Source organism: Leptodactylus fuscus, chromosome 11 (assembly GCF_031893055.1).
Source record: "Leptodactylus fuscus isolate aLepFus1 chromosome 11, aLepFus1.hap2, whole genome shotgun sequence".
NCBI lineage: Eukaryota > Metazoa > Chordata > Amphibia > Anura > Leptodactylidae > Leptodactylus > Leptodactylus fuscus.
In genome coordinates, this window is record NC_134275.1 from 41224648 (window position 1) to 41232906 (window position 8259).

Here is an 8259-nt window from a genome sequence, read left to right on the forward strand (position 1 = left end):
GAGAGAGGCGGCAGCGGCAAAGCGAGGAGCTGACACAGGTCAGCTCCTCGCTTCAGCCGCATATGTGTCAGCGGCAGCGAGAGAGGCGGCAGCGGCGAAGCGAGGAGCTGATACAGGTCAGCTCCTCGCTTCAGCCGCATATGTGTCAGCTCCTCGCTTCACCGCTGCCGCCGGCTACCCGGCAGTGTAGACGCGATGCGATGACGTCACATCGCGTCTACAACTGTGCACCAGTAAGAGAGAGAGGCGCGCAGAGAGCAGCGGGGGAATGAAGGAGAAGGTAAGTGTAATGTGGAACGTGAAACTGGGGGCAGATGAAGGAGAGTACGGCATGACACTGGGGGCAGAGATGGAGGGACATGAATCTGGGGGCAGAGATGGAGGGGACATGAATCTGGGGGCAGAGATGGAGGGGACATGAATCTGGGGGCAGAGATGGAGGGGACATGAATCTGGGGGCAGAGATGGAGGGGACATGAATATGGGGGCAGAGATGGAGGGACATGAATCTGGGGGCAGAGATGTGGGGACATGAATCTGTGGGCAGAAATGGAGGGGACATTGATCTGGGGGCAGAGATGGAGGGGACATGAATCTGGGGGCAGAGATGGAAAGGACATGAATCTGGGGGCAGAGATGGAGGGACATGAATCTGGGGCAGAGATGTGGGGACATGAATCTGTGGGCAGAAATGGAGGGGACATGGATCTGGGGGCAGAGATGGAGGGGACATGAATCTGGAGGCAGAGATGGGGGGACATGAATCTGGGGCCAGAGATGGAGAGGAAATGAATCTGGGGGCACAGATGGAGGGGACATGAATCTGGGGGCAGAGATGGGGGGACATGAATCTGGGGGCAGAGATGGAGAGGACATTAATCTGGGGGCAGAGATGGAGAGGACATTAATCTGGGGGCAGAGATGGAGGGGACATGAATCTGGGGGCAGAGATGGGGGGACATGAATCTGGGGGCAGAGATGGAGAGGACATTAATCTGGGGGCAGAGATGGAGGGGACATGAATCTGGGGGCAGAGATGGGGGGACATGAATCTGGGGGCAGAGATGGAGAGGACATTAATCTGGGGGCAGAGATGGGGGGACATGAATCTGGGGGCAGAGATGGAGAGGACATTAATCTGGGGGCAGAGATGGGGGGACATGAATCTGGGGGCAGAGATGGAGGAACATGAATCTGGGGGCAGAGATGTGGGGACATGAATCTGTGGGCAGAAATGGAGGGGACATGAATCTGGGGGCAGAGATGGAGGGGACATGAATCTGGGGGCAGATGAAGGGTGTATATGAAACTGGGGGAGAGACGGAGGGGGGACATATAATTTACGGGTGACTGTAGGAGGATTATACAGTGTGCGGGCAAATGGAAAATTAATGAGTGGGCGGAGTCAACATAACAGTGGGTGGGGCTAAATTTCCTGCGGCGTGCAAAGCTGGGAGGTATGGGTACAGGGGGCAATGGAAAGATGTTAGAGGGTGGACGGGGGGGGGGATTGTTGGGACATCGGGTGTGCGGCACTGCGGAGAGGGAACTGGGGCAATAATATATAATATATAAGTTTTTAGCTGGAGAATAATAATGATGTAGGGGCTGCTACTAGCATAGCAGCCTGTTTGGGGGTGGGACTTTCACTTTAAAGGAGTGTTCACATTGTGTTTTTGCCCTCCCTTGCCGGGATACGTTGGTAACCAGTCACAATCAGCTCCCCACTTATCCCTGCACGGAGAACTGCAGGCCCCCTTTTTTTTTAATGGCCAGTTCTTCGTGCAGGGATAAGTTTACAGCTGATTCTGACTGGTTACCAACGTATCCCGGCAAGGGAGGCCAAAAACGCAATGTGAATAAGCCCTGAGGATTTATTAGGAGGGCTCTTATAAATGGTGTTGGCTCTCTATAGGCGCTGTCACACGTAGCAGATTTTACCTGCAAATAGAATCTGATTAAGCCTTGTAATGCTGCTAAATAAAGGGAAATGTAATACAGAATTGGTATGACGCAAAATAAGGTAGTTTTAAAATGGCGGGGGAGGGGGGGCCCAGACACTTAGGCTGTATGGGGCCCCAAAATTCCTGATGGCGGCCCTGTGGGAGTTATTCTCCCACATGGAGCTCACCACGGACAGTGTCCTTCTGTCACCCACCACCTGTACTGGGTCCAAGGGGCTCCCCAGGACAGAGCTGGCCCTTCTGATCAGCCTGTCAAGTCTATTTCTGTCCCTGGTTGATATACTGCTCCCCCAGCAGGCCACACCGAAATATATGGCTGAAGCAACCACAGAGTTGAAAAAGGCCCTAAGAAGAGGCCCCTGGACTCCAAAGGCCCTCAGCCTCCTGAGCAGGTAGAGTTTGCTGTGGCCCTTTCTGTGCAGAGTCTCCAGGTGATCAGCCCAATCTAGTTTATTATTGAGGAGCACACCCAGATACTTATAGGTCCTGACTATCCATTGCATGTCCCTTGGATCTCCAGCAGGGTCGGAGCACTCCTCCGTTTATGGGAGCTTTGTACTATTGGAGTCCTATTATGGGGGACTTTATACCATAAGGCCCACATTATAGTGGGCATTATACTGTGGGGACCATATTAAGGGAACATAAGACCTCATTCACACAACCGAGTGTGCAGGCTAAGTTCCTCCCAATGGGTGGTCCAATGCCCCGAACTGACCCGAGTGTTCTCTATGTGCTTTCCACTATAAAATTAGTCCTCCCTGGGGGGAACATTATACCATGTGCAGACCACAAACATGATATCATAAAGGGTCATTATGCTGTGTATGGGCACAAAGGGGTGTGGCTGGAATAAGTTGGGGCCAAAGTGGGCATGGTTGGGGTTCAGGGCAGGGATTATAAAACGTAAACCTGTGCTGCATGCTGCACACGTCACTGATTTTGTCCCTTTTTCAGTCCTTTATAATCTGGGAGGTGCGCTGTAGAGGGTGCTCTCACTGTCCTCAATATCCTCGGGGTACTCTGATGGATTATGAGTAGGGGTACACAGCGCTGATAGACAATGCTCTATAGTGTTAGGGAATGTTGGCTTTGTGAGTGTTGAGTAAAAGCTTTATATGTCCATCTGGTCATCCAGAAAGCAGCAGATGGCGGCAGTGGATCTTAGGCCGATGAGCTTTGTAGTGATCTCATAGCAGTACTGACCACATTCCCGCAGTCACTCAGCTCTAGTGATCACACAGCGGCCCCGGCCTGGACACACAGCACACATTACTATTATCACAATGGCAGGACACACGACTTACTGGAACGCCTCAGTGTATGTTATTGTAACATTATATTATTTTTATGTTCTATTGTAAGTTCACTAAAACCAAATTCTAGCTGGGCCGACAAGAGGGACACCAGCAGTGCCCAATGGAGTCCCAAGACTGTAATGGTGTCCAACAAGGGCCAAACGTATATATGTAAACACAGTCTAACCCCTCATTAACCCCTTCCTGCCACAAGTATTTTTTGTTTTTTTCTCCCTGCCTTCCAAAACCTCATAAATTTCTAATTTTTCCTTTCGCAGAGCCATATGAGGGCTTAATGTTTATGGGACAAATTGTTCTTCATAATGGTACCATTTAATATTCCATACTATGTACTGGGAACGCTAGGTTCACACCTGCGTTCAGCTGTCCGTTCTGTGGTTTCCGTCTTCTGCATGCCAGAAGACGGAAACCACAGACCGGGTCTGGTTGTGAGCGGCGGTGAGCGTTTTATGCACTTCGCCACAAAACCGTTTTTTTAAATCCGGACACAGGGTACTGCATGTCCGACTCTGTGTCCGGATTATAAAACCCGGTTTCACGGCGGAGAGCATAAAACGCTCACCGCCGCTCACGGCCGGACAGCTTTCTCACCCATTCAAATGAATGGGTGAGAAAGACTCCTGCAGGTTTCCGTCTCCTGCTCTGTTTTATGCAGGAAACGGAAACCTGCAGAATGGACACCTGAGCGCAGATGTGAACGAGCCCGAAGCTGGAAAATTCAGAATGGGGTGGTATTGGAGAAAAACTGCATTTCTGCATCTTTCTAACGGGCTTTGTTTTTAAAGCATTCACCATGCAGCCAAAATGACATGTCCCCTATATCGTATGGGTCGATATGATTCCAGGGATACCAAATTTGTATAGTTTATTTCATGTTTGTACCCCTTTACAAAAAAAAAAAATACAAAACTTAGCAAAAATAAAATTTTATTTGAGTCGCCATATTCTGACACTTTTTTATAATTCCATGTACGGGGATGTATAGGGCGTATTTTTTTGCGGGGCCCGGTGTACTTTTTAATTACCGTATTTTCCAGTGTATAAGACAACTAGGCGTAAAAGACAACCTCCAACTTTTCCAGTTAAAATATAGAGTTTGGGATATAGTCGCTGTATAAGACTATCCCTCTTCTGTGGGGTACCTCTCCTTAATGCACACTTACCCCTTAGCATACTCTTTAATGCTTTTTTATTTGCTTTCCATTCCCGAACCATCTTTTCTGTAAAGGAGGGTTCACACTACCGACGCTGTCCGCCCTGGGGTTTCTGTTCTAAACCCTGGAGAAACTGGACAGGCAACGGCTTGCCGGCAGTCTGCTTTACAATCCATTCATCTGACTGGGTTGTAAAGCAAACCGCCGGTGTCCGTATGCAGCCATTATACCATTTTAGGAAATGTCTATTGCTTAGATTATCTTTTATTTACGGTAAATCAGAGGCGAAACAGTGAAAAAAAACGGCGGTTTAGCACTTTTGATTTTGACATTCACTGTACAGGAAAAATATTTTATAAGTAGACTGGGCATTTTCGGACACAGGGATACCTAATGTGTATGTGTATCACAGTAATTTTTTAATTAAATATGTATTCCAGGGGAAGGACGTGATTTAGAACTTTTTTTTTTATGTATATATTTTTTAAAACTTTTTCAGTACATTACTATTGCTATGACATGCCTGGGAGCCTTCAGTAGGGTCCTGGCTGTCACAAGAACAGGTCAGCTTCGGTGACCTCGCCGGCCCTGGAGCGCTATTTTTACACTTGTACTCTGATCGCGGGCATTAGCTTTGGACCTCCACTGATACAGCAGAGACCCAGTTGCTATGGCGGATGCCGGGGCCGCAGCATTGCTCCACTCCTGTTGCTGCAGGAAACCAGCGGCGGCAGGAGTATGGCAATGTTGCGATCCCACTCCTCCGCTCCCCTTCCCCACCGTATACCTGGTATATAAGACGACCCCCGACTTTTCATAACATTTTTAGGGATTCAAAAGTTGTCTTTTACATCGGAAAATACGGTATACCATTTTGAGGAAAGTTTATAGCTTTGATCGCTTTTTATTCAAATTTTATGGGAGGCGAAATAGTGAAAAAAAATGGCAGTTCGGCGCATATGGGAAAAATATTTTTATAAGTTTGTAGACCAGGCGTCTTCTGAAACAAGGATACCAAATATGTATGCATTTTACTTATTTTTTTGCACTTTTATATTTTCTTTTTTTATATTTTTCTTTTCTTTTTTTTTTTTTTACTGTAATTATTAGACCTTCTTATGATAGATCACCAATATTAAAAATCGGCAGGGATCTGACACCCAGGCCCCTGACCTGTTTGAAGATACTGGAGCATTCAATTGAGCTATGTGGCCTCTTCCATACTTACTAAGTACAGCACCGTTCATTGTGTAGTGTCTGTCTTTGGTATTACAGCTCATTCCATTCACTTAGAACTGAGCTCCTAAGGGTGAGTTCACACAGGGTTCTTTGGACCGGAAGCTGAGGCGGAGGTCGCCTCAGGTTCCGATCCACAAACCGGGTAGCCGCAACTGAAAGCCAGTGCACTGCACCGGCATCCAGCTGCGCACTCTGCTCCGGATTTGGCCCAATGAATGGGCCTTGTCCGGAGGAAGGTGTGTCTTCAGGCCGAAACGCGAGGCGACTCGGCCTGAAGAATTGAACACCTCGCTTCTTTTTTTCCAAGAGCTGGAAGAAATGGCTCTCGGAAAAAAAGACCTGAGCGGCTCCCATTGATTTCAATGGGAGTCATCTTTTTGGTCAGGGTTTTGAGGCGAATACGGCCTCAAAACCCTGACCAAAAAACTCCCTGTGAACCCTTACCCTAACAGGCCATGAGACCATGTTTCATTTATTTCTTCAAACAGTCACATTACACAATAATGTCACAGCACAGATAATACACACAGTGTTGTTACAGTACAGGGATAATATATATGGTGATGTCACAGTACAGTGAAATATACACAGTGATGTCACAGTACAGGGATAATATACATGGTGATGTCACAGTACAATGAAATATACACAGTGATGTCACAGTACAGGGATAATATACACACACAGTGATGTCACAGTACAGGGATAATACACACAGTGATGTCACAGTGCAGGGATAATACACAGTGATGTCACAGTACAGGGATAATACACACAGTGATGTCACAGTACAGGTATAATACACACAGTGATGTCACAGTACAGGGATAATACACACAGTGATGTCACAGTACAGGGATAATACACACAGTGATGTCACAGTACAGGGATAATACACACAATGATGTCACAGTACAGAGATAATACACACAGTGATGTCACAGTACAGGGATAATACACACAATGATGTCACAGTACAGGGATAATATACACAGTGATGTCACAGTACAGGGATAATACACACAGTGATGTCACAGTACAGGGATAATACACAGTGATGTCACAGTACAGGGATAATACACACAGTGATGTCACAGTACAAGGATAATACACACAGTGATGTCACAGTACAGGGATAATACATAATGATGTCACAGTACAGGGATAATACACACAGTGATGTCACAGTACAGGGATAATACACACAGTGATGTCACAGTACAGGGATAATATACATGGTGATGTCACAGTACAGTGAAATATACACAGTGATGTCAAAGTACAGGGATAATATACATGGTGATGTCACAGTACAATGAAATATACACAGTGATGTCACAGTACAGGGATAATATACACAGTGATGTCACAGTACAGGGATAATATACATGGTGATGTCACAGTACAGTGAAATATACACAGTGATGTCACAGTACAGGGATAATATACATGGTGATGTCACAGTACAATGAAATATACACAGTGATGTCACAGTACAGGGATAATATACACACAGTGATGTCACAGTACAGGGATAATATACACAGTGATGTCACATTACAGGGATAATACACACAGTGATGTCACAGTACAGGGATAATACACACAATGATGTCACAGTACAGAGATAATACACACAGTGATGTCACAGTACAGGGATAATATACATGGTGATGTCACAGTACAATGAAATATACACAGTGATGTCACAGTACAGGGATAATATACACACAGTGATGTCACAGTACAGGGATAATATACACAGTGATGTCACATTACAGGGATAATACACACAGTGATGTCACAGTACAGGGATAATACACACAATGATGTCACAGTACAGAGATAATACACACAGTGATGTCACAGTACAGGGATAATACACACAATGATGTCACAGTACAGGGATAATATACACAGTGATGTCACAGTACAGGGATAATACACACAGTGATGTCACAGTACAGGGATAATACACAGTGATGTCACAGTACAGGGATAATACACACAGTGATGTCACAGTATTGGGATAATACACACAGTGATGTCACAGTACAGGGATAATACACACAGTGATGTCACAGTACAGGGATAATACATACAATGATGTCACAGTACAGGGATAATACACACAGTGATGTCACAGTACAGGGATAATACATACAATGATGTCACAGTACAGGGATAATACATACAATGATGTCACAGTACAGGATAATACACACAGTGATGTCACAGTACAGGGATATTGCCCACTATCACATCATAGCACAAGAATAAGGCACACAGAGATCAGTGTGTATATGGTGACATCTCCGTGTATGAAATAAAGTGATTATAATGATGCCACATGCGGTATAACATCCCAGTAAAGTAATGGGGTCACATTCAGTTTTCCCCATCTCCTTCCATGGTTATCAGTGCTCGCTCCCTAGCTCTCAGTGCAGAAGGGCCCTCTTATTTGTTGGGCCCCATGGCAGCTCCTGTGTCTGCCACCCTAGTAGTTTTGCCCATATACCTGCATCCACCTCTATGTTATGCGCCCTATAAATTGTTGGTGGTCTCTCCAATCTCTTGGTTGGC